Below are 27,678 nucleotides of genomic sequence, written 5' to 3'. Positions count from 1 at the left end.
CATTTATCACCTGATATATATTTATTTATTAAATCGCTGAATATCTGTCTTCTCTGCTCTCCTAGGATGTAAGCTCTATGAGGGCAAGAACCTTGCCTGCATCTCCAGGCCTGAAACTGTGCCTTGCATAAATATGCATTTGGTAAATGCTTCTGTTGAAGTTTTTAGATTTTACAAATGCATTTCTTAATTTCCAGAGGCTATTCATACTTCTCCGATTATTCCTCTTTCACTGCATCCTGTTCTCTTATGATGCAGTATCTTCCCAAATACCTCTGAGAATACTAACTGGAGGTTTCTTTCTTCCCTTCTGTTTCCTATCTTTACTCTTTCCTCTGGTCATTCTTGTGTTTACTTGTATCCATCTTTCATGTTGTAACCTTTCCGCAAATATCTGGTCATCCTTGGTTCTCTTTACTTCACAATGAGGTAGTAAGATGTTACTTGGTACTTTTTGTTTTTTGAATCCGGAAGGGGCTTACTGAGGCTTCACCTTGTGGTGATCTAGCTTTGCCAGTTAGTTGCTGTGACATCTAAGGCAAGTTATCTCACCACTCTGTGCTTCAGTTTCTTCCTAGAGTTGCTGTGAATATTAAATAAATTGATACATAGTGTAGGCATGACAGTGCTATGTAACCATTTGCTACCTGTATTACTTTTACTGTGATTACTTGGCAGAAACCCAGCTATTTGCTAGGGAACGCCTAAATACCAACATGTCAGGGGGCTTATCCACGTGGCCATTAAATTCTGTAGAGAAAAGAATAGGGTTGTTGTTTCCTACGGGCAGTGGGGTGAGATGGGGGGAGAGCCTACCTGCTGCCATGTGGGGAGAGAGGCCAGCTGCTCCTTTGTGCCACTTTATCCATCACCCTCCTTTCAGTCCATCACTCACTCAGCTGATGTTTATGAGTTGTCTAGTGCCCCAAATTCTGCTTTGCAAAAGATTTCCTTCTCGATTCTATACTCCTCTAACCTTCCACTCATGCAGTATGAGTTTAGCTTCCTCTGTTCTCTTTCTTCAGCCACCACTCTTCCATCCACTGTTTACCCTCCAGAAAAACCTTTGAAATCTGTTATCTACTGAGAGTCCCTCTGCCATTACTGGGTATCTATCATTTTTTAAATACCCAATTTTCATTTTAGTGGGGTCTTGGTGGCAATAAAACCAAGCACACTTAATCTGCCATCTTTAAATCAGACACTGCTAAACTCTCTTGACAGGTACAGTACCAGGCTCCATGTTTGAAATCCTGGCTCTTCTGTGTTTTGTTTTTAATTAATTAATTAATTAATTAATTAATTAATTTTGAGAGAAAGGGAGTGCAAGCAGGGGAGGGGCAGAGAGAGGGGGAATCTCAAGTAAGCTCCATACTGTTAGCACAAAGCCCAGCGTGGGGCTTGAATTCATGAAACTGTAAGATAATGACATGATCTGAAATCAAGAGTCAGACACTTAACCCAATGAGCCACCCAGGTGCCCCTGAACTTCTGGCTCTTTTAATATACTTTTCTTGTACTTATGGGGTCCTTTAAGCCTGGGCAAGATGAGGAAGGAAGGGAAGAAAGGAAGTGGTAGCCAAAGTGACTTGATTTAGTTGAGGTCCCTTAGAAAACTGTCTACTAATCCATTCCTCTCCTGGAATGATCCAGTTGATCTGAATTTGCAGTCGGCAGGAGAGAGAGTTTTAGGCAAAGTTTCAGGAAAGATATTACAAGTAATAATAAAAATAAATCACTTAAAGAGTGAGATATAAATTACTTCTAAGTTCCAAAGTTATTATGAGCATTTCTTTTACTGTAACTACCACCAGATCATTCCTTCATGATGCTGTTGCTGGAAGTCAGTATGTATATTAGCTCAAGAAGATTTTGGGCCATTTCTGCAAAATGCACCAGTAATGCTACTATGAATAACATAATAATGGCATATGATTCACTATTTTCATGGCATTTATCATATGAAGATAATGGGTAAAATTAGGTCACTGCTTTGAAGCTCAAGTTGGTGAAATTCACAATCATTTGTGAAATCTAAGCATTTAGAAAAGCAGTAATAACTTCAACAGATCATGAACTATCCTTCAAACAAATAATTACAGAAATAATAGATTGGTAACCACAACCCTAATTTTAAAAATTGCTAACAGCTAATCCATGTGAAAGGAAAATGTATTTTAACCATGACATATGTTATTAGTTAGGGTCTAGCCAGAACAACAGAAACCACTATACGGATTTCTAACAGAGGAAGCTTAATGCAGAGAATTGCTTATACAACTTGATGGATGACCTGAGAAGTTCAGGTTAGTGGCAGAGGAAAGTCAGTCACAACCCTGAGGCTAGAGGGACAATCAGAGGGATGGTATTGCCGGAGCCCAGGGGCTACGATCACCAAAGGTAGCTGGAGCCACAGCAGGCCCTTGAGTAGGGGCTGGAGCCTTGCAACTGCTGCTGTCAGAGAACCACCCAAGGGCAGGAGGTTTAGGGACAAACAACCTGGCCGTTCCCTTCAGTCCTCTCCAGTGCTTCTCATTGGCTGAGCCCAGCTGGAACCCAAGTGACAGGGTGACCTGTCAGGGAAACCTGTCTGCAGTGGTCGGCTCCCTGAGACACAGGGCAGAGCAGGTGAGGGTGAGCCATGAGTCTGAAAGCAAATGCGTGCACGACCTATACGACAACATGTACAGAGTATTATAGACCATACGGACACTCCTTAGGTTCAGTACACGATGAGCACCGGTGTCTCATGTATGTAAGTATAACACTGCAGTTATGTCTGTACTCAGGTTAAATTGGAACCATAATCTTAGCCAGAGTTGAGCAGGAATATCTTAATGGATTAAAGTCCGTTTCAAAAGAGCCATAAACGATTGCAAATATTGCTGTCAATTAAATGATGTTTTGGGGGCACCTGACTGGCTCAGTCGGTAGAGCATGTGACTCTTGATCTTGGGGTTATGAGTTCGAGCCCCACCTTGGGTAGAGAGATTACTTTAAAAAACAAAAAGGAAGGCTAATAGACACTTCTTGTTTTTTAAATCAGGAAACACATCAATCACCAACCTTTGGACATGCAAACCGTTTCCCTCCTCTCATTTTATGTCTAATACTAACCAGGAGTGTGTGGTCTGAGATGCAGGGCTACAACTCGCATGATGGCATGAACGATGTGCAATCCACCCACGCAGAACTCACAAGTTGTGTGGTTTTTTTTAAACCAGGGACACCTAAGTTTAAGATTCTTGGGTAAATTTCATGAGCCTATCAAAGTATAAAGTTCTGAAACAGAGGCTTTACAAATAATGAAAAACAGTTCTTTGATTCTTCCTTCATAAAAGCTAGTAGTGAAAGTGCTGCACTGGCTGTTTTCCCACACTAATTTCCTCCTGGCAGATGGCAGAATAAAACATTCACAGTAGACAGTGCCTTCTTTCAGAGACTCCAATCCACAGAGACTCTTCCACAGGGTATGTGGAAGAGAAGAAGGCTTGAGTCTTGGTCTCTTTCCGATGTGAGCATTAAGCTATAAAGACAACTCAGAGGGTTTGAGAGATGCCTTTGGCCTGTACCTTCTAGAAAGTCTGATGCCCGGCTCTGTGGATGGGGCTGGGCTGAGTGTGGCTGGACCCTGAATCATTTCCCATTTACCCTGAGTCTCAGAGTCTCTCCCTCACCTTCCTTTGCTCCCTTGGCCAGATTGTAAGCCAAGAGGAAATAAAAACATTAAGGAGCTCTAGACTTGGCTGTCTTTTCCATTCTTACCTTTTGTTGCAATGGAAGAATAGCTTGGATGAACAAAAGGGCACCGCACAATTAATTCTAAATAATTATAATAAAAATGGGTAGAAGGGACAAGAGGAGAAAGAGTAGAATAAATTAAAGGGGGAGGAGCTAATGAAGGCACTTCCCCAGTTAATGGAAGCATTTATTCAATGCTGTTCCCCTCGCCCCTGCCCTAGCCTCAAGCTTATTCACAAAGAGTATCTTCTGGTAACTGGTTATCAGTGCTGGCTAATCACTGGGGGCATTAAAATAGTTGGGACACCCCGGGCCAGCTAAACCAGATTCTCTAGGGTGAGACCCAGGTGACAGCATTTTTAAGATCCCTGTGATTCCAGTGTGCAGCCAGGATGGAGAACCTTGGGGATGTTCCCCACCTTGGGCATAACATGGCCAGAGGTGAACAGTAGGAATTCTGGAGATGAGTGGTAAAAATCACAGTTGGGGGGCAGCTGGGTGGCTCAGTCGGTTGAGTGTCCCACTCTTGATTTCGGATTAGGCCAAGATCTCATGGTTCTTGAGTTTGAGCCCCGCATAGGGCTCTGCACTGACAAGCAAGGAACCTGCTTGAGATTCTGTCTCTCCCTCTTTCTTCTGCCCCTGGTCCACTCACGCTCTCTCTCTCTCAAAATAAATATATAAAATAAAGAAAAGAAAAGAAAAGAAAAGAAAAGAAAAGAAAAGAAAAGAAAAGAAAAGAAAAGAAAAGAAAAGAAAAATGAAATCACAGTCTCTATTTAGAGCAGTGGCTCCCAGTTGGGGGCTGTTCTAGGAAATTTCTTCCCACAAAGCAGCTCAGTAATCCAGAAACTGCCATCCCCAGCCCCTGCTGAGGACTGACATTGCCTTCTACTCACATGCTCTAAGCAGAAGTTCCCAGCGGGGGTGATCTTGTCTCCTGGGTGGCCTTTGGGAACTCCATGGGGGTGTTTTCAGATGCCACAGTGATGAACAGTTTAGGGCTTGGACAGAAACTAAGCTGTTAGGATGGGTGAGGGAGGGGTGGGGAAGAAAACTAACACTGGAAACCTCTGGTGTGGTAGGCACTCTGATGGGCCCTTCTGAGAGGTGTGAGCCCCCACCTTCCCACCTCTCCACCCCCAATGCACACATGTGCACACCCCCATCCACGCACAACAGCCTTATACAGCTTTTCTGAGTTTAGGGAGAAGAAATGTGCCAGCTAAGAGGTGGAACCCAGGGACGAGATGGGAGAATACTCTCCTTGCATAATAGGGCCAAAATAATTAGCTCACACAGCACAGGGTCAAAGTTCAGTCAACAGAAGCATTATGAATCTCAAATGCAGACAGATGGGGTCGGGAAAAGAAAAACCTATTCTCACAGCATAAGGTCTGCTTGGCTTTAGATACTGTGGGATGGAAAGAGCGGCATCCTGAGCAGAACTCACCGTTCTTTAAAGTTCATATCCCTGTGTGCCCCATGGGGCAGAGTTCACTTTCCCCAGCACTATGAGCTGTGCACCTGTCCAGGCCCATGTGTTCCTCTGCAAGGGCAACCCTTGCAGATTCTACACCTGTGTCCCCAAGGACTGACCTTTACCAACCCTGACCATCCCTCCCAAACCCTTTTTTGTTGTTGTGGTTGTTAATGTTGTGTCATCCCAGAAGCATTGCACCTCCTTTTCCCATAGAAACCACCAGAGCTTCTTCCTGGGCCGGACATCTATCCAGAATGGATGCCTCATCTTTTCAACCCACCCACACACAGTCTTACCCAGCTTCCTTCTTTTGCAAAAGTCCTTGGTAGCACATCTAGGGGAAGTTGCTAACTCTTCACAATATAAAGTCAAGTCTAGATCCCTTGATGACAAAAAGTGTCTAGAAATACACCACTGTGAGTATTTATGCCCATTCCCCAGCCTCACCTCCTATAATCTGGATAGTATGCCCATTTCTCAACCACAGCTATTTTTTTGGGGGGTCACCAGGGCTCTCCTAACTGCCTACTCTAGTGGCCTCTTCTCAGGTTTTGTTTGTTTAATAATTTTTTAGATTTCTGAAGTTTTCCAGTGGACAGAAAAGTAGAATAGCATAATGAACACACATACCCATTTCTTAGATTTAACCCTAACATTTTGCCATAATTGTTTCCTTTTATTTTGCTGAATTATATAATAAATTACAGACCTTCTGACATTTCACCCTGAAATAATCCAGTACGCACTTCTAAAATATAAGAACTTTTCCCCACACACCTCTAGGATCATATCACCCCTAATAAAATAAACAATAGTTCTAGAATATACGTTTTCCACATTTCAATTTCCTCACCTGTTCTAGATATGTCTTAAAGGCTAGCGTGTTCAGACAAAGCAGCGATCGTGAATGTCCATTGCATGTGGTGGTTGTGTCTTGCTTTTTACCAGTGACCTCCCTATAGCATTTGCCTCCATTAAGCTGTTCCTTCTTGGAGGTCCACACTTGGTTTTCCTAATGTCAACTCTCTCGTCATCGTCTACTCCTGACCATCTCTTTTCACCCTTCCTTTGTCGCTGTATTTTCAGTATTGGTGCTTCACAGAACTCTGTCCTTGGCTGTCCATTCTCACCTTAAACTTATTTCCCAGGCAATTTTCCTGAACAATATTCCATTGTGTGGGTATACCACGTTTTGTTTATTTACTTATCAGTTTATGGATTTGGGGTTGTTTCTATTTTTTGGCTATTATGAATAATGCTGCTGTGAATACCATTTGTATATAATCATTTGTATTTGTACACAAGTTTTTGTGTGGACAAATGTTCAATTTGTCTTGGGAATACACCTGGGCATGAGATTGCTGGGTCATATGGTAGGCTTATGTTTAACACTTTGGGAAACTGCCAAATGTTTTCCAAAGTGCCTTTACTGTTTTACAATCCCACTAGCAATATATAAGGTTTCCAATTTCTCCACATCCTTGTCAACACTTGTTACTGTCTGTCTTTTTTATTACAGCCATTCTATAGGGTGTAAAGTGATTATCTCATTGTGGGTTTTTTTTTTTAATGTTTATTTATTTTTGAGAGAGAGAGACACAGCGTGTGGGTGGGGGAGGGGCAGAGAGAGAGGGAGACACAGAGTCCAAAGCAGGCTCCAGGCTCTGAGCTGGCAGCACAGAGTCCGATGTGGGGCTTGAACCCACGAACCGCGATATCGTGAACTGAGCCAAAGTCAGATGCCTAACTGACTGAGCCATCCAGGTGCCCCTCATTGTGGTTTTGATTTGTATTTCCCTAACAGTTAGTGATGTGAATATCTTTTAATGGGCTTATTGGCCACTTGTACATTTTCTTTCTTTTTTTAATATTTATTTATTTTTGAGAGAGAGCGAGAAAGCATGAGTGGGGGAGGGAGGGTCAACAAGAGAGAGGGGGACAGAGGATCTGAAGCAGACTCCTTGCAGATAGCAGCATTGTGCCTGATGTGGGGCCCAACCTCAGGAACTGAGAGATCATGACCTGAGCTGAAGTTGGACGCTTAACCGACTGAGCCACCCAGGCATCCCATTTTCTTTGGAAAAATGTCTATTCAGATTTTTTGCCAATTTTTAAATTGGGTTATTTGTCTTTTTATTATTGAGTTGTAGGAGTTTTTATACATTCTAGATACAAATCCCTTAGCAGAGATACGATTTGTAAACATTCTGCGGGGCGGGTCGTCCTAGGATGCTTTTTAAAAAAATCTCATGGGAGTGGAGCGCGTACGTATGTTTCTTGAGGTTTAGGACACGGCTTGGGCTCCAGCACAGTGGGTATTCAATAAATATTTACTGAATTCAGTTGAATTCCTTATAGGTCTTTTTAGCAAAGTCTTTGACCCTCTATTTTACTCTCCACTCAATTTTACCTTTCTTTCTTAGAGTGTAAGAAAATACAAATAAAACTAAAAAATATACACAATTTGGGCTGGATACATGCGTTTAAAAAATCTAAAATGTAAGTGGTTTTTAAACCACAGATTTTAACAAATCACTTAATCTCTCCATTTCCTCAGCTGCCAATTGGAGAGGAGTTTTGGGGTTCATGTGTGATCATCTCTATGCTTGCTCCTACTCTACCACTGAATAAGTTTGATAATAACAAGTTAAGACCATTCCTGGTGGCATTCTGGGCTCAGAGGAAGTCACCTGGAATAATCACCATGTCTGTCTTGCTCTCTGCTACATTCCAAGTATGGAGCACTGTGACACACACAGCAGGTAATAAATTGAGTGAATAGGTCCCCAGTAAGCCCGTACCTCTTCAAATACATTGGTGAGTCCCATATCTGTATCTCTGGCCTGAACTCTTTTCCTTTTCCTGATGGTCCCTTTGCTGATTCAACACTTCCATCTGCAGGGTCAACAGGCATGATCACAATCATAATGTGTCAAAAACAGAATTCATGATTCTCCACTCTTCCCCAAACTTGTTTCCCTGGCTCCCCACCCCACACTGGGCTTTCTAATTTCAGTAAGTGGTACCACCTCCAAAGACGTGCTCAGGCAGAGCCCTAGGAGTCATTCTTAACTGCTCTTCTTCTTCCTCAAAAGTTATCCAATTTGTCAAAAAGCCTTATCAGTTCTAGCTTCAAAACATACCCCAAATCCGATCCCTTCTTACCCTCTCCACAGCTTACCACTCTGACCCGAGCCGCTATCTTTTCTCCCCTGGATTCCTACAGCAGCCTCCTACCTGACGTCCCTGAATCTACTCTACCCCACTACACTGTTTTCTTCGCATAAGAGCCAGGATGATTCTCTAATACCTTAAGCCAGTTCATACCAATCTCCTGTTCAAAACTCTCCCAAGACCTACCATACTCAGAGTCAACCCAAAGTCCTACCAATGGCCTAGAAAGCTCAGGTGATCAGGGCCTGGCGTCCTCTCTGATCTTACCTCCTCTTTCTCTCTCTGCCTTGCTGGCCACCTTATGCTCCTTGAACATGCCTAGCATGCTTGACCTCAGGACCTTTGCACATATTGCTCTTTGCCTGCAACACTGCTTCACTTGAGGTTTCAGCATGGCTTACTCTCTTGCTTCATTCAGATCTCTGCTTGAATATCTCCACCTCAGGGAGGCCTTACCCAACAGTCTTTCTAAAGAAGCCCTTTGAGGGGTACCTGAGTGGCTCAGCTAGTTAAGCATCCGACTTCAACTTGGGTCATGATCTCGTGGTTTGTGAGTTCTGTGCTGACAGCTCAGAGCCTGGAGTCTGCTTTGCATTCTCCCTCTCTCTCTGCGCCTCCCAGCTTGCTCGCTCGCTCTCTCTCTCTCTCTCTCTCTCTCTGTGTCTCTCTCAAAAATAAACATTACAGAATATTTTTTAAAAAAAATAAAGAAGCCCCTTTGCAACATACTGTCCCCTTATTCTGTTTTATGTTCATTCATGGTATTTAACATTCCCTAAATTACAGTATGTATTCGTTTACTTCTTCTTTCCCCCACTAGAATGCAAGCCCTATGAGGGCAGAGATCTCACCTTTGCTTATTACTGCATTCCTAGTGCTGGGTACCATTTCTAGCACATTGGAAACACTCAGGAGATGTTGCTGGATGAATAAATAAGCTGATGATATCATCATTTGTCATCTGAGAGCAAGCCCTGGGTTTGTGTCTTGGCTGTGCCACTTACTCACTGAACAGCCTTGGGCAAATCATCTAATCTCTCCAGGCCTCAGTTTCCTCATCTATGAAAATGAGCTAGTAATCCCTACTGTGTAGGACTGCTGTGAGGTTTAGAGATAAGGGATGACAGTGCCTGACATTAGGTGCTCACTTCACAGACTTGTAATTAACATCCTTCTTCACGCATTACTTGGTTAAGGGACAGAGGCGATCACCAAACTGGCTCCCTTAGAACTAGAGATTAATGATGGAAAATGGCACACTAGAGGCTAAGGAAGAAAATGAATCCATTTCAGTGCCGAAGACTCAGAAAGCTGGGTTGATACACCAGCCAGAAGAGCTGGGCTTCCAGATACTACTTCCAAATTCAAGTCAAGGCACTGCTTTGTTCTGTGGACAACAGCGGGGTTGGAGGCGATGATTCAAAATGACCTCAGCTTTTGTCTCATCTGGTCCTGTGACCAGACCGCAGGCAACGCCTCATCCAGGGTAGTAATTTCCTTTGCAGCTTTCTGCTAAGAGGCTCTTCGACATGGTAAAATACCGTGCAGCTGCTGCACAGGATGAGGCATTGCTACGTGTTCTGACATGCAAAGATCTTCCACACGTGTTGCCGAGTGAAAACCTCCAGTTGCAGGTGAAATACACAGTAGAATATACATGAACAGCAACACTCCGCTATACGTGCGTACAGGTTTCTATGCGAGTATGTAAACACATAGAGAGAGGTCTGCAAGGGTGGAAACCATATTGGTCATGCTCGTTTCCTCCTAGAGGTGGGGAGGTGACTAAAACTAGAAATGGGTGTCAGGAGAGACCAGCTTTATCTAGAATCTATTTTTACAAAGAGAACGTACTACTTCTGTAATTGAAAATTAATTTTTTAAACTGCCCAAACACGATGATGCTAAAACACCACATTTAAGTAAAATGAAGTAATTTACTTTCCCCTAACTAGCAGTTCTCAAATGGAGCGGTCACCCTCAGTGGGTGTGCTTGGTGGCGTTTTTTTTGGTTGTCAAAAGACTCCAACGCTATTGGCATTTCGTCCCCTGGGGATGGCGGATTTAACTGCCCGAGTGTGTGAGAAAGTCCCACAGCACAAAATAGTATGCCAGCCCAAATGCCGAAAGGGGTCCTAGTGAGGAACACTACCCAAAAGCTAGGGTTGGTTGTAATTATGAATTCATCTGTGACCTGCCACTCCCCTCCCCCATTAAGAATTTTCTGTCTTTGCTTTGGGCTACTGAGATGCCTTGCCCATGTTCCATCGATATATAAGACAGTACATTTTATCATCAATGGTCAAGAGAAGTAAAATTGAAAAGCATGGGAAGCACAAGTGGCGTGGGTTTTATGCCTCCCATCTGGAGCATGGGGATATTTCTGAGAATCAGGGTTGTCCAGGCACCAGCCACCCTGTACTCTGTACTAAGTCTTTAAGACAAATGTCCCAGGGATGCCTGGGTGCTCAGTCAGTTGAGCACCTGACTCCTGATTTCAGCTCAGGTGATGATCTTGTGATATATGGATTTGAGCCTCAAGTTAGACAGCACGGAGCCTTCTTGGGATTCTCTCTCTTTCTCTCTCTTTGTATCTCCCCTGCTCTCTCTATCTCAAAAATAAATAAATAAACATTAAAAAAAATTGTTTTTTAAGAAAGACAAATGTCCCCTTGGCCAGCAGCTGGGCAAGGGCTGAGAACCTTTCAGGACAAGTTGGGAAGGTCCCTTTTCTCATAGTTCTCACACAGGACGGTCTGCCTTCAGACCCCTCTGCCTTTGAGAAGCAGCTTCCAGCCTACAATAATGATGGAAAAGTGATGATAGACAAAAGAGAAAGAATGTGTTATATTCCCCCTTCAATTCCACACCTAGGACACTGCTGTGGTGTGTGCATTCAACAAGTATTTATGGAGCAACTACTATGTGTCAAGCACTGTACGAGGTGCGGGGTGTACAGAGAATGAGACTGTGGTGAAAACTTAATAAATAAACAGATCAGGGGCACCCGGGTGACCTAGTCAGTTGTGCGTCCGACTCTTGGTTTCGGCTCAGGTCATGATCTCACAATTCATGAGTTCCAGCCCCATTAGGCTCCATGCTGACAGTGTGGAGCCTGCTTGGGATTCTCTCTCTTCTGCCTCTCCCCTGCTCTGTCTCTCTCAAAATAAATAATAAAATAAATAAATAAATAAACAAACAAATAAACAGATCCACATAAGTCAGATCATTTTAAATAGCATGAGAGATGTGGTCACTAGCAATTGGAGGGGGTCAATAATATGATAGAACTCAGCAGAGACCTGTCCCCTGGAGGCAGGCTGAGCCCTGGGGAGGAGGAGGGGCATGGTGCTGGGGGGGCCACTGTGGAAGGCGTGTACCTGTGAAGCTGTTCCTGTCTCTTCCAGCCCAGCCGGGGCTGTGCCCTCTGGGACAGCAGGTATGGTCCAGGTCCTGTGGGTTGTCTGTGCTCCTGGGCAGATAAAATTATCGTGAGTAACATTCATGCTGCTTCGTATTTTGCTTTCCAGCTGTCTCCACCCAAGATTTCGCTTAGCATCTGAGGAAGCTGATTTCATGTGCTTCAGAGGTGTGCTGGCAGATAACCGGCATGGGCTCTCAAAGGCACTGTTACTTAAAAACACACGCATGGCACTCACTTTGTGTCAGGCACTGCTCAAAACACTTTGCAAATGTTAAATCATTTTGTCCTTACAAGAAACCTACATGCCAGGTGTTGAGGAGTATTACTATCCTCCATTCACGCACAAGGACGTGGGACTGTTCCTCCAATCACAGCCCTTCCCCGTCACATGCAGTGTAGCAGTAACGTTAGCATTGGGGGAGGACTAGGCATCAGCAGCCATGGTGTCAGAAATGCAGATTCCTGCCCTGCCCTCGAGCTACTGAATCAGAATCTGTTTCTTCAGGTCACTCTTATGGATCGCCAAGTTCAAAACCACTGATCCAGTCCATGTTTTCATTTTTTGGGAGATGATCTGGAGGATGTGCCTTCCATGGTTAGCTAATCCTTCAAACTCCAACAAGTGTTTGTTTTATGCACCCTTTTTCCTCCTTAGTTAAAGTTCATTTCTCAGGTAGGAGAACCAAGCATAGCAGGGTTAGAGTCGGCCAGTAAGCAAACAACTAAACAACATGAAAGCAGGACACTACGTACAAAGGGCTGGGTTCGGGGGTGCCTGGGGTTGGGGAAGGTACAGCGGAGATGCCGCAAACTATAAAACACTGTCCCAGCCTGAAAGAGTGCTTTATCCCCCTGTGGAGAAATGATATATAAATACCAGATGGACAGACAAACAGGGGTACTATACTTTTACAGTGACATCGTATCCCACAAACAACTAGTCATCTATTTAACTATATCCCTGAAAGAAAAGTGGGAGGAAGGCAGGGAGGGAGAAGGAAGGAAGGAAGGAAGGAAGGAAGGAAGGAAGGAAGGAAGGAAGGAAGGAAAATGGGGGAGGAGCGGGGAAGAAAGGAACAGGGTAGGGAGATTTAACGTTGTGGGGTATTCCCTCCACACTCCTCTGATGAGATGCCTCAGAGGGAGCCTACATTTCCCTGGGGTCCTCAGCTACCATGGGCCTCTGTGGTATAGCTGCCTCTAGCTGAGAATGGATCTAATATTTAAAAATTTTTCATAAAACATAGTCCCTGAATGTGAGCCAACCACACTGCCTGGTTGTCAGCCAAAAAACATGGCCTGCTGTGATGCTAGAAGAAAAATTGGCCGTGTGGGGCTTAGTGAGAGATGTATGTGTCCCATACTTATTGGGTGATTTAAAGGATTTTCAAGAGACATTTTGGTTAAATATGTTTTCATCTTATGTGCTGATTTCAGACACGACCCTTTACTTCAGATGTAACTGCACTGTGCACGAAGGCCTCATATTTTCTGACTTCCTCTGTTGCCAAGGCTGAGAAACTGGCCAAGCAGACCCCATCCTATGTTGTAAAGTCCACAGTAAGGAGAGGAGATGAGGCTGCAGCCTCCAGAGGAATAAGAGCATTACAATTGTTGCCGGGAGCTGTCAGTGCATCATCACCAGGCTTGCGCCGCAGACGCGTGTGTTCCACCCCCCTGCAAAGTACAGGGCTGGGTGTCTCTGTGTCAGTGAGTGTGCACTAGGCAAGCGATCACTGCAACGCCAGTCACACCTTTCTTGTCCTGGGGAGCCTAGGCTCCCATACTCTGCCTCCTGTAGCCAGCCTGCACTGTTAGTGCTTCTTGACCTCACAGTGACTCCCCTCCCCCACCACACACGCACTGATTGGGTAGGGAATGGACCACTTAGCACGGGCTGGACCCAGATCCGAGGGGTGGCCAGTCTGAGGTCAGAGGCCAGTCTGGTAGCAGTCTCTGGTGCCACAGGGTCCTGCAGATTCAGGGCCGGTAGCCATCTTGAGCACACAGAGGTAGACAACAGAGACGGGCAAGAGAAACAGGGAGGGGGCGCCTGAAATGAGCAAGCAAGCAGGTGAACAGTTTTCCCCCTCAGGTTTCCTGGGCCTGGCTGCACCTGACTCACTGTCCTAGGTGTCCTTTGCCTATGCCCTGACACCACCTCATCACCTTTCTATTGAGCTGGTAGGCCTTGGTGCTGTCTTTTGCATACAGACAAAGATTTACTGACTGGGCTTTCCACTGTCTTCTGTGGGCTTCAAAGACCTGCACAGAGGAGACAGGTCTTCTAACCACTGTGCAGCTTCAATCACTTGTGACCTTTTGTGACCCAAAATGCAAACTTCTAGAATTCACATGGTTTTGGCCAGTTCATTTGTCTACTAAATCCCTTTCTGTAGGACAGTAATTTTTTTTCTTGGCACTGTATAAAATGCCCACTCTTTGGGGCATTTTGGGACAGTTGGGCGGCTCAGTCAGTTGAGCATCCAACTCTTGATTTCAGCTCAGGTCATGATCCCAGGGTCATGGGATCGAACCCCGCGTCAGGCTCTATGCCGAGTCTTTCCCTCTCCCTCTGCCCCTCTCCGCTGCCCACACACACTCTCTCTCTAAAAAATAAAAAAATAAAATAAATAAATGCCCACTCTTTGGATCAAATTCTTCCTTTCCTGATGGTCTCCTCAGTACTACTGGCACTCCTTTCAAAGGCGAGCATGAATTTTCCCTACTGTTGACCACATTAGGCATGGACATTAACAACGAGTCCAATGGTTTTCAGATTTTTAGCACTGAATTTTTTTCTTTTTCAAATTAATGCTACTTGAAGCAATACAGAAAAGACATAACCCCAGCCAACTCTGGATTTCTTCTCCCTGCATCCCTCCCCCAACTCTCAGCTGTAGGCTCCTATCAAACCCAAGCGTTCTGGGAACAAACATTTGGTGCACTGCTCAGGGCGGCAGATTGTTTCATCCTTATCTTGGGCAAACATCAAGGATCACCCACTGCATATTCGGGATACACCACACAGTCCATCCCAAGCTCTGCAAATGCTCTGGAAATACAGTGAAGTGAAAGACACATCCCCAACACAAAGGAAAAGCTGGGCAGATAAGACGCTAACGGCCATCACACAGAGCGTATGCCAAGTACAAGGGTATCACAAGTACGGTTAGGACGATGGGCTCAGAGGCTGGAGGAGCGGCCAGGGCTAGAGCAGCTGGGGCAGGGCCCCACAGAGCAGCAGGAGGGGCTCCAGCAGGATTTCAACAGACTTACAGGAGAAGAGAAAGTAAAATCTGAGGGGTGGGGGTGGCGGGGTGCATCCAGACGAGAGGACAAGCACAAACAAGGGTGGAAGTGTCTGTGATGGACTCAGGAAATGGTTAGCTGATGAATTTGGTGGGATGACAGGGCGTTGCAAATGGGAAAATGGGAAGGGGCCAGAACTTGAATAACAGGCTAGGAAAAATCAACTCATTTTGGAGACCATCAAGAGCCCTGAATGATTCGATTTAGAATTTAGAAAAACAATGGAAAAAAGCAAAACAAGATAAGAGCAGAAATCAGACGTCAAGCTTCTTGGATGCGGAATCAGACATGGGTCTGCAGGAAAGACAAAGGGTCAGCAAAGGGAAACACTGATGACACATTTCCCCACTGCTGATCCTCTCCCCAAAAGGGTCAGAAGGCTTTGAGACTGGTGAAGGCAAGCTGTATCATCTTCCACTTATTCATCAGGCATCGAGAAGCCCGTGACTCCTTTGAAGTCATCTAGGCGAGGACTCTGGGGCTCCTGACTCACAGGCCTTCCCAGAAAAATCCTCTCCAGCAAGAGCAAGTGATCATAAGACACTGGCTCAGGGGCTGGTGAGAGCAGTCTCCAACTAGCTCAGAGCTTCTCAGGCCTTTCTCCTCCTGTCCAAATCCAGGGAACGGAAAAACTCAAACTCACCCCCGGTCTCAGCCTCAGCTTATCACAACACGCTTACCAAAGAATGCAGAGAAGAACGGCCTTACAGTGAAACTCCTCCAGAATCATTACCAGCAACACACACCATGCGCAGGCACACACAGCCATTCTTGGAGAAGGTGTGAACATCAGAGCTGAACCGGGTAAACGTGAGCGCTGAATGTGGTCTGCCCCGAAGGAAGGCCCAATGCTACAAACTTCCGAGGGGAAGGTGGTATAAGGTGGTCCCTCACCAGATGCCTATTGATGGTGACACATCTGGGCTGGCCAGGTCTCTCTGTCTCTGCCTGTCTCTGTCTCCTATACAACAAAGAACCCAGAGACGTGGGAAGGGCATGTTACGGGAGGGCAGGAGGGAAACAGGGTGTAAAAAGTCTGGGTGTCCCGCACAAGGTCCCTGGACAAGGCGGTGTGTGGCCACCTTCTCACCCAGGTCTTCCAGCTCCAGAGGCTGTGTTCTGCCAACAGCTCCATGGGACAGATGAGAATGACATCATCAGAAAAGGGGACAAAGAGAGAAGAGGACAGCCACGGCACATTCCCTGTCAGGAGAGGAAGGCTTTCCGGGAGGTTGTGTTGGACTTGCCAGCACCTCCGCTCTATTCCCAGAGGTCTGTCCCTGAGGCTTTGGGGACTGAGCGGGAGGGGGCACCTGTGGTGGCCTTACAGTCAGGACAACGTGTCAGCCGCAGTTCAGCCAGTGACTCAGCACTGACGGGAAGGCCAGACCTCCCTGAGGTCACCAGCTGCAGTCAACCCTGGACACGTCCACCTCCCGGCACGTCCCCACACATAAGGGACTCCAACTAACTTCCCAGTGACTGCTCCCTCACCATGAAACAGTCTACCTCCCCTTCATTGATTTCTTTTTTTTTTTTTAAGTTTATTTTGAGAGAGAGCAGGGAGGGAGGCGGGGGGGGGGGCGGAGAGAGGAAGAGAGAGGGAAGGAGAATTCCCAGCAGGCCCCACACTGTCAGCGAGGAGCCCGACGTGGGCTCGAACCCACAAACTGAGATCATGACCTGAGCCAAAACCAAGAGCTGGACGCTTAACTGATCCACCCAGGTGCCCCTCCTTCAGTGATTTTCTAGTCCAACTAGCTTTCTAAAATTTATAAATATAACGTGTACCTGATTTTAAAAAATTCAAACAGTACCAAAGGCTGTCCAGTAAAAAGAAAAGCAACAGAAATTTAAGTATAATTTTCTAGTTCTTGACCCACCGGTGTAAAGAAGCTTTGTGTGACTCCCATTTTTGTAAACAAGGAAACTGACCCACTTTGTGTGTCCTTCCACTTCTACTCTCTGCTGCCCAATCCCTAATGCCCGGCACCCTTACTACCACGGTTACATGGCACCGAGGTTTACAACTTGTTTTGTTTTGTTCTAGAAATATAACTGTTTGGGCTTCATCTGGAGCTTGGTTCTTTTTTTTTTTTTTTAATGTTTATTTTTTATTTTGACAGAAAGAGCATGAGCAGGGGAGGAACAGAAAGAGAGGGAAGCACAGAATCTGAAGCAGGCTCCAAGCTCTGAGCTGTCAGCACAGAGCCCAACACAGGGCTCGAACTCACGAACCGTGAGATCATGACCTGAGCCGAAGTTGGATGCTGAACCGACTGAGCCACCCAGGTACCCCTAGAGCTTAGTTCTTAAAATTAAAAATGAACCGCCAGCATTTATAATATACTGATTGTGTAATTATTATCGTCTCCAGAGGCAAGTGAGGACCCTCAGAGAAGAAGAGCGGATGAGTCACTACACTTGTGCTGCTCAAAGTAAAATGAAATTAACTAAGTTGGAAGGAGGACTTGGGGAAGGATGGAGGGATATTAAAGTTCTTTCTCCTCAGCATGTTGAAGGCATTTCTGGGGCTCTTCTATTTGGGTTGGCTTGAAGGAGGAGAGGAACAAAACCAGGGGTCTTCATTCTTGTATTCATCTGTACTTTTTGAACACCAATTATGTGTTAGATACTATGCTAAGCACTTAAGATGCATATAAAAGCATTTCCCACCTTCAAAGAGTTCCAAGGGAGAGCCAGGAAAATCAAAGACAGAACAACTAGAAGCTCCAAGGCAGGGTTTTTAAAATTCTGTTTTGTTCACTGCTGTAGTTTTAGTATTTAGACAAGCCAATTACTGAATGAATGACTGAATGTAATGCCTGAGTTACACGCAGCGGAGGTGGTGTGGGTTGGGGAAAGGGGTTGGGACTGGGAGGGGAACCCAGAACACGAAGGAGGAGCCCTGGAGGGTGCCGTGGGCTTGAAGGCTCAGAGAACATTTCCAAAGAGAGTTTGGGTTGACTAGTGAAGTAGGAGGAGGACATGGGAAGAAATCAGGAGAAGGGATCCCCAGTAGTATCATAGGAGCAGGAGGTGAGTTTGGGAAGTGGCACATGAGGTGAAATGACAGGAGGAGGCAATCTGTGAAGACTTGTATGCAGGGCTGATGGCCTGGCCTTTATTCCAGGGTGCTAGGGAACCGTGGAGGGTTGTTGGCAGGGTGGTAGTGTGGTCAGCTCTGTGGGCAGGGGCAGGGGTGGATGGGGCTGGAGATGGGAGTTCAGCTAGGGAATAAGCTGTCTCTGGGAGGAGGCATAATGAGAAGCTGGACTGAGGCTCTGAGGTTGGAGAGAAGGGCTCAGCTCTGAGAAAAATTCAGGAGGTAGAATCTGGACAATTTGGTAACCGAGGGGCTTCATGGGATAGCTCGCACAGGGTGAGTTCCTGATCTGGGTGGCTGACGGGGTGGTGGCATCATTCACAAAGAGAAGGATTAAAAGAGGCGTGCATGGGTGGCTCAGTCGGTTAAGTATCCAACTCCAGCTCAGGTCATGATCTCACAGTTTGTGAGTTTGAGCCCTGCGTTGGGCTCTGTGCTGACCGCTCAGAGCCTGGAGTCTGCTTCGGATTCTGTCTCCCTCTCTCTGTGCCCCTCCCTGGCTCATGCTCTCTCTCTCTCTCTCAAAAATAAATAAACATTAAAGATTAAAAGAAAAACAATGGGTTCAGCAAGTTTTCAGGAGCACTACGTACTGCTGCATGTTGTGCATGTGGGACACCTAAGTGGGGACATCTTTGGACAGGTGGATCCATTTACACATCAGAGAATTATTGGCAAATGAATGATATATAAAGCCAAGGATGCAGAAATGTAGGATAATAGGCACATGAGTGTATAAGAGAAATACCACCTTTAAGGATGGACAGATACAAAGAAGTCCATGAAGGAGACCAGGAAGAGCTGAACCAAGGGGATGGGTATCACTCTTTCAGTGCAGGGGTATGGGTGAATGAATAAATGAATGAATGAATGTGTACCTTAAATTATTTATCCCTGCCTTTCCTTCTGGATTCCCCTCTTGAAGTACCTTCAAGCACTAGACTGTACAACAAGAACCTGTCCCCATTATCTTAGGGCAAGAACCACCAGAAGTTTTCCCTATGATATTTAGGAAATATTGAGAGTCATGAAGACTCTCAGTAGTTTTCCAAAGAGTGGTTTCTCTGGAATTTAGCTTTCTTTTTTTTTTTTTTTTTAATAAACTTTTAATTTTAGTTTTAGGTTTAGAGGAAATTTGAGAAGATGGAAGAGAGAATTCTCATATACCCAACACCCAAGTCTCCCCTATTGGTAATGCCTTACGTTAGTATGGTGCGTTTGTCATAACCAGTGAATCAAAACGGTTACAACATTTTTAACTAAAGTCCATACTCAGATTTCCTTGGTTTTTCAATAATGTCCTTTTTTGGTTGTTGTTCTAGGAAAGCATCCAGGGTAACACATTACACTTAGTTGTAATGTCTCCTTAGGCTCCCCTGGGCTGTGAGAGCTTCTTATATTTTTCTTGTTTGTGAGGACTTGGACAGTTTTGAGGAATACTGATCAATTATTTATAGCATTTCCTACCACTGGGGTTTGTCTGATGTTTTTCTCGTGATTAAACTGGGATTATAGGTTTTGGGGAGGAAGACCATAGAGGTAAAGTGCTATTTTCATTCATATCCTATCAAGGTATGTACTGGACATGGGCTAGCCAGGTTAAAGTCATGCTTGTCAGTTTTCTCCTCTGTTGAGTTTTCTCCTCGCCTCCCTTCCGTACTGTACTCTTTGGAAGGAAGTCAACGTGTATATCCCACAGTTAAGGGATGGAGAATTATGGTCCTCCTCCTCGAAGGAGCAGGCAGTTCACTTTAAAAGTTCTCATGCTGTCTTTTCATTTGAAGGAAGTTTCTCTCCAGCTTCCTTTTCTGTCTTCCAGATACTCTTTTAAGAACACACAGGGCTGCCAAACAATGGAGCCTAACTTCAAAGGATCTTTTATGGGACTCAACATTTCTAAATGTATCTAAATACATGCAATCTCAATATACCACATGACCAGAATTTTAAAATGCAAGCAGTGGCTCCCCTCCAGATAGGCACTGGTTTACTACTGCTTCAGGCATGATGACTCCCTTTGAAGCAAGCCCGGAACGGTGTCTGATACGGGGCCCACCCCTTGTCCACCCTGCTGGTATTGTGGATGAGGCTGGTCTAACTTAAAAGTCAGGAATAAGTGAAAACCCCCCAACAAGAGGAAGATTCAGAAAGGAAGTACTGGAAAATATTGATGATGTTCATTGTACTGGACTCATAAATAATGTCCTACCACGTTACAATAACAGCACTCTCTTCTATAAACCAGGAGTATCATGGCAAAGACACACAACATAATCAGAGATCACATCCCTACAAAAAAGTAAGGGAAAGAATTTCACACCAAGGAAAGATGATTATTTAAAGACATAATGAGACTCTATCAAGAATAGTCACCATGTGAGTCGGGAAACAGAGCACTTGTATCTTAGCATAATAAATTTTTATAACTTAATAAAAAGCTGTTGAACTCTGGAAAGATAAGACCCAACCCCACTCTTTTGGTTCCCTCCAGTGGTTGTGTCCTGCTGCCCCCTTGGGGCCTTGCCACAGGGTAAGGAGGAGCAAGGAAGTGACACAAACTGTTTTTCTCTCACTCTCTTTTCCTCCTTATTATTTCCTGGACTTTGAAGTTCAATGCCATGTAAATATTAACTTGCTTCTTACATAAAGCTTCAAAGAACAAACTGTAATCTGAGCATATGATTTACCCTAACATTTTCCCATGAGCTCTAAGGATTCTGATTTCTTCTCTACCAATATGTCTCTATTTCACAGAATTAGTTTGGAAACAGTCTTTAACTTCTCCTTCTTCTTCTTCTTCTTCTTCTTCTTATTATTATTACTATTATTATTAATCATCCTCCTCCTTCTCCTCATCATCATCACATGATGGAAGTATTTTCCAAAGAATGCCTGAGATGATTTTAGGTGGTAACATCCACTAAGTTTCCTTTTATTTTTTTTTTTTAATTTTTTTTTTTTCCAACGTTTATTTATTTTTGGGACAGAGAGAGACAGAGCATGAACGGGGGAGGGGCAGAGAGAGAGGGAGACACAGAATCGGAAACAGGCTCCAGGCTCTGAGCCATCAGCCCAGAGCCTGACGCGGGGCTCGAACTCCCGGACCGCGAGATGGTGACCTGGCTGAAGTCGGACGCTTAACCGACTGCACCACCCAGGCGCCCCCTAAGTTTCCTTTTAAATATATTTAGTTAAAAAGCTAATTTGACTTGAGGTGCCTGGCTGGCTTAGTCAGTAGAGTATGCGACTCTTAGTCTTGGGATTGTGAGTTCAAGTCCCATGTTGGGTAAACAGATTACTTAAAAACAAACAAACAAACAAAAACAGCCTAATTTGACTTAAAGAAAAAACATGTCAGTGGTAGTACAACTTGTAAAAGGTAGGGCAAAAATTATCACTGGCTAAAGTTTGGGACTTACTCAACTCTTGAAATAATCAGTTTCAGAGGTGAAATTTATTGCACAGGTAAAAGTGGAATTATATTATTATAACTTCGGGAACAACTCACAGCAATAAGGTCCATGGGTTTTTTGTTCTGTTTTGTTTTGTTTTTTGTTTTTGTTTTTTTGTTTCTTGTTTCTGCTAGTCACATTACCAACAGTTTTCTTTTATAATACAATCGTGCCGACCATGATGGTCTAAATCACTCTGACAAACCTTTCAAACCAAATTAGACACCCCATTGACACCATCTTTGCAAAGCTGGTCAAAAGAAAGTCTCTCGGAATTTGTTTTAGAGATGTTTTGGATTTTCTCCTAGGTTATGTTTTATTTTCCCCAAATTAAAATAATATAAAATAATTATGGCTTTTCCTAACATTGAGAACCTTAACATATGTTACAATTTGACTTACTGAAGAAACAATCCCTTAGTTATGAGATCTTGATTTTATAAAAATTATGTCTTATTATTCCCTTCTAGCTCCATCATGCTGATGTGTTCTTTTGCAAGGTATGTGTCATCTAGAGTTGGCTTGCTGGACCTGAACTGTGTAGCCAGTATGATCTCAATAAATGAAAGACTGATACTTTTAAAAAACGCTAATTTCCTTAATCTTTTCACCTCCCCCTGCACTGAGATGTTTTTCCTTGACACATAATTAAATGCTTTTGAGCGTTTGCTGAATTACTGTGTGGTTAATCCCTCTCAACAGCAGGAAGCTTAGATATTTGTAAATTTCCTCAGTGCACCGTTTCTGATTAGTTGACCTTTTCTAAATACCAAACCAACCGGTTGCAGTCAGTTCTATCACTCCATGATCAGCCTGCATTTATCCATAGATAAAGTTCTTGTTGGTTTTCATTTGTTTTGAGAATTGGTATAGACAGAACAAATGGCTGTTGCATTAGAGTTTTGAATTTATCTTAAACTGTAATCACTGATGTTATCTTTCTTCATAAGCTCCAAAGAGTACCTTTGTTGTTATTCTGGTTTATACTAATACTTTATCTTTATATATACACCCTTCCTTTTGCAAAGTGACTTAATTTGTTTTATTGATTGTAGGTATCAGTGATAGTGCACTTAATTAGCTTTCAAAACACAACTATGTTATCATCACATTATTTCTGACAAATACATGAACATTCTTTCCAGCCATGCCCATTCTCCAATCCCTTCTTCTCTCTCTTTCTCTCCTGCCCTCCTTCTGTTCTTTCCTTCCTGCATCAAACATTTATTGAACATCTACATGTCAGGCACTGTGCTAGATATTGCTAGAGTCAATGGTGGAAAAACTCTTGGTTCCCCAGAAAGATTATTCTATAGGTTTAAAATCATTCCTTCCTGTTTATTCCAAAGATCACTCGGGATGAAAACACACTAATGAAATTCATGGGAAAGAAAGCAAACATGGACTGCTCCTACTGAACTGGAGAAAAAGCATGTTACCCACCTTTAGCTGCTGCAGAATAATCTTTCTTCCTTGTGGGCTCTGGCTATATCAACAATCCTTCTTTTCCCCCCAAGAACTGGCTCTGGAGAGGGTGTTCTTCCTCCTCTAGCACAAATAGCCTTCAGTGGGAATGTTGGGATGGACACCAGTTGAATGAGGCCCAGAGCAGCTGGAGTCCTCCTAGAAAACTTAGATGCCCACACTCGTTTGGTGTGGCTGCCTGAGGCCTCTGGTGGAGAGCTCCTGTAGGAAACCACAAATGCACAGGAAATTGGGGAAAATCAGATAAAGGCAAACCTTTAAATGACATATGTAAAGAAAGGAAACAGTTAAGAATTAACCCAAATTAATTTAAGGCTATAAGAACAAGTGGTGCAACGGTTTAGTTAATAAGTAACTAGTCTGCAAAGCTAAGGCATTTGAGCCAAAGGACTAAGGGCCTTTAGAGCTGTAAGAGGGCAGGTGGATGGAGAAATGGACCTATCACAGAGTCACAAATTGCTGTGGGAAGTAGGAGCAGGCACTGCACAGTGAACCAATACAGACTCGTACATACAACCATCTACCTGTACATACATCTATTGATCCATTCAGAAAACACTTGTCAAGCCCCACTGTTCTAGGGATAGTATTGAAGATATAGCAGTGCACATGCTTTCATGGACTCTAACATTCACCAGCATGCAGGAGGTACATTGAACAACAAACTGGAATTTGGGTAGGTATTATATAAAGAAAAGGCAATGTTAAAACTTGAGTCTGCTAAGTTTGGCTAGTTTCTTTGGAATAGCAGGGACCAAAGAACCTTCCAGGGGAAAAAGCCGTCACCTACTTCCTTACCCTTTCTCTAATCTCGTTATCTCCCCCTCCTTTCTTTCTTTTAGCTCATCAAGACCATGTCACCATCCACTTCTTTAGGCTCAGGCTCATCTATACTCAGACCTCTAGTCCTGCCCTAATAGGAAACATGAGACCCTTGGCTGTTCTGCACTTGGCTTCTTGAATTTCGGATTTACTTTTTGTTTTTGACCTCTAAAAATTGAATTCAAGTTCCTGGAATTCAAAGACTCAATATTTATCTGTATCCTGTGTTTAACTTATACCCATCAATCTACATGATGCACTCAAATCCCTAATCTAGCCACGAAGAATTGGGAAGTTGGACACTTAACTGACTGAGCCACCCAGGCGCCCCTATAGCTCTCGTTATTAAGCTAAAATTTCAGTTGATTTTTAGAGCCAGTGTGGAAATAATTTACTTGGACCTGAAATGAAAAAGTTTTTGAATCTACAAAGCCAAGGACTAAATCTTTGAGCAGTTAGAAGACATGCTGAGAGATACAGCCAGACTGGCCAGACATCCCTACTTTTCCTTACCAATTTATGATTGGTAACTGGCTCCACCTGATGAGGGACAGAAGCAGAAAAATGTGCGCATTTAGCTCAGAAGTCTACCTGTAGACTGTGTAGTTCCAATAAGGATCAAATATGTGCTAGTTGCTACATTCTTAAAGGGTCTCATGATTGCCTGTATATTTCACTGATAGTTAATACCCAACTGAATGATAAGCACCAGAGAAGTCCTACAAAAGTAGCTTTATTAGTAGAAATTCAAATAAAACATTTATGATCTAATACTCCCTGCACATCTCCTCCCCCTTGAGCACTATGCATATAACCACCAGCCGCCCATGGTTCCTTCCCCTGTCCTCCTTAAATAAGTTTACTAAGTTGCACCATACAATGTCTCAAGAATTCCACCTTGACCATTGCACTCAACAACCCCATAACATTTTTGGTGGCCTGTGCAGGGATTATGGAATGAATACAAGAGCTTCTGTGCAACTTGGTAAGTCTCTTTTACTTCTCCAGCCTCTACTTCTTACTTGTTCTTTTCTGGAAATGTCCTGAATAGTATGACCCTTGGGAATGAGTCTTGCCTGAGTGCTCAGGAGAAAACCTCTTGCCCGTGGCCACACTATGGAAAGGGATGGACTCCTGCCACCCAGCTAGACATTATAACTTTGGCTGTAATGGTTTTGGGCTCAGAAATCAGACTTTCCTTGGGGTGCCTGGGTGCTCAGTCGGTTAAGCGACCGACTTCGGCTCAGGTCATGATCTCGCGGTCCGTGAGTTCGAGCCCCGCGTTGGGCTCTGTGCTGACAGCTCAGAGCCTGGAGCCTATTTCACTTTCTGTGTCTCCCTCTCTCTCTGACCCTCCCCCGTTCATGTTCTATCTTTCTCTGTCTCAAAAATAAATAAACGTTAAAAAAAATTTTTTTTAAAAAGAATCAGACTCTCCTTATTTTTCCTGTTATTTTGATGCATATATTATCGTCAGGTTTAGGATGGCCACCAATCTCAAAACTCCCGCATAAGGTTTCTACCTATATAACCCAGTGTGATCCCTCGATTAGCATAAAATCCAAGATATGTCTGACCATGTACTTCTCAAAAGGGACCAGTCAGAACTACCCAATGGGGAGCTGGACTGTAAACAGAGATCCTGAGTAAGTTGCCTGGATTCGATAGGAACTCCATGCTTTTATTTTTTTCAGGTCTCTCATTTGTCTTTACTCAAGGGCTATTTGACATTCTTGGTCCTCCTCTCAGATTGAAAACACTTCCAGCTGAGATATATGATGCTTAATACATCATGAAAACCCCACCCATTAATACCAGACCTAGAGGCTTACAAAGGTTATTATTGATCGCCAAACATATTGACTTCTTCAAAATGGAGACAGACCCAGTGTCTGTAGCATCTCAGTCCATTCACCAGCACCCACTGTAGTCCAGAATGCAATTGGAAAGCAAAGGGAGGTTGACATCGCTTCTCAGGTAGTACAAAGGTGTCAGAGGTTTAGGAATGAGGGACGCCTCTCAACACTCTGAACCCCAGATACCTTCAGCAATATTCCTGGTGGGATGCCATTTGGAAGTTGAGGGGGATTTTGGCAATGGTTTTAGTTATGCGGTCTCCTCGTTTTATAGGGATTAACTACGGAATCAACTTCCTCAGTCCCAGGGGATTCCCCTTTGGGCCATCTCATAGCACACTGGAGTCAATTTGGACAACAGGATTTAAAGAAGAAGTGCTTCATCTTTTTTCTACAAAAATGTCTGGCTTTAGTATTCTTTGGATGATGATGAAAAATGGCCCATTAACAGGTCCTTAAGCTTCAATACTATTTATCAATTTGCCTTTTTTTCAGGCAACAGGGAAAATGAACCAAAATACCCTACATCCAGGTCTTTATGGCACTGAGTCAGGATCTTAATCTAAGAAGACTTGTAGGATGTGTCTGGCAAGATTCCAGGCTCCCCACCTTTAGATATTTCAGACAATGATTGTTTAAAAAGACCACCATAATCAAAGAAACCAACTCGGTCAGACAAACAAGAAAATCAATGAGCAGAAGAAAAAGTGAAAATGAGCCTGTAAGCAAGCCCCAGTCCCCTAGTAATTCCCGCTCCACATAAACCTTTGGAGCCTTCTACTCCTAGTTCAGTGGGACATAAACTAGAAACAGAACATCATACTTACCAAACACGCAGACTAAGGAAGGATTGTATCCACTTCAGAAAGTAGCAAATGAGGAAATGAGCACAATTAAGGTACATGTTCCATTTTCCATGTCAAATCTGGCTCAAATAAAACCAAAGCTAGGATGATACTCAGAGGATCCACCCAAGTTTATAGATGAATTTCACCAGGTGTCTCTAACATTTGATTTAACCTGGAAGGATATCTATATTATTCTAACACATTGCTGTACCCCAGAAGTAAAGGCCTGGACTTGAACTGGGGCACAAGAATTTGTAGATGAGGGGCACATGGGTGGCTCAGTTGGTTAAGCATCCAACTTCTGCTCAGGTCATGATCTTACAGTTCCTGAGTTTGAGCCCCACGTTGGGTTCTCTGCTGTCAGTACAGAGCCTGCTTCCTGATCCTCTGTTCCTCTCTAACTCTGCTGCTCCCCCACTCATGCTCTCTCTCTCTCTCTCTCAAAAATAAATAAACATAAAAAAAAAAAAAAGGAATTTGCAGATGAGTTGGCAACTAGGGGTAGAAACCATTATCCAGCAGGAGGAGAGGTTGTTCCTAATATTGAGTCTTACTGGAACTACCAAGAGGACAGACCTGGCAGGGAAAGACGAGACTATGTGGTCACCTATTTATTGGAGGGAGTGTAAAGAGGATTTTCTACACCTGTCAATTCTGATAAAATTAAGGAAGTGACCAAGGCAAATGCTGAAAATCCAGCCTTATTTCAGGGGTGTTTAATAGAAGCAACTTATAAATACACAGATTTAGACCCAAACACACCAGAAGGGATGGCTATCCTAAATAAGCATTTTATGAGCCAGTCAGCACCATTCACTGTAAACTGGCAAAGATGGCCCTAGGCCCTCAAACTCCAACCCAGTGGCTGCTGGAAGCGGCCACTGGAGTCTTTAAAAACAGAGATATGGCTTTCGGGGCGCCTGGGTGGCGCAGTCGGTTAAGCGTCCGACTTTAGCCAGGTCACGATCTCGCGGT

At 44.0% G+C, this 27,678-nt stretch overlaps 1 protein-coding gene across 3 annotated transcripts in view; it reads right to left on the bottom strand.

The window, feature by feature from the left end:
• Positions 1-27,007, bottom strand: part of ZBTB38 (zinc finger and BTB domain containing 38) — a 160,960-nt gene extending 133,953 nt beyond the window's left edge. For 2 of the 3 annotated variants that reach the window (XR_003971656.1, XR_003971657.1), the window contains exons 1-3: positions 26,683-27,007; positions 23,136-23,378; positions 11,779-11,870 (exon numbers count right to left, since the gene is read on the bottom strand). The gene's annotated coding sequence lies outside the window, so the exon portion shown is untranslated. The remainder of the gene's footprint in view (positions 1-11,778; positions 11,871-23,135; positions 23,379-26,682) is intronic. The other variant, XM_030328871.1, reaches the window with a different exon arrangement.
• Between the last annotated feature and the right edge of the window lie 671 nt (positions 27,008-27,678).

The sequence above is a fragment of the Lynx canadensis genome, chromosome C2, assembly GCF_007474595.2.
Source record: "Lynx canadensis isolate LIC74 chromosome C2, mLynCan4.pri.v2, whole genome shotgun sequence".
Classification (NCBI taxonomy): domain Eukaryota; kingdom Metazoa; phylum Chordata; class Mammalia; order Carnivora; family Felidae; genus Lynx; species Lynx canadensis.
Note: the sequence above shows the minus strand (reverse complement) of the source record. Positions and strands in the feature narration are given on the sequence as shown.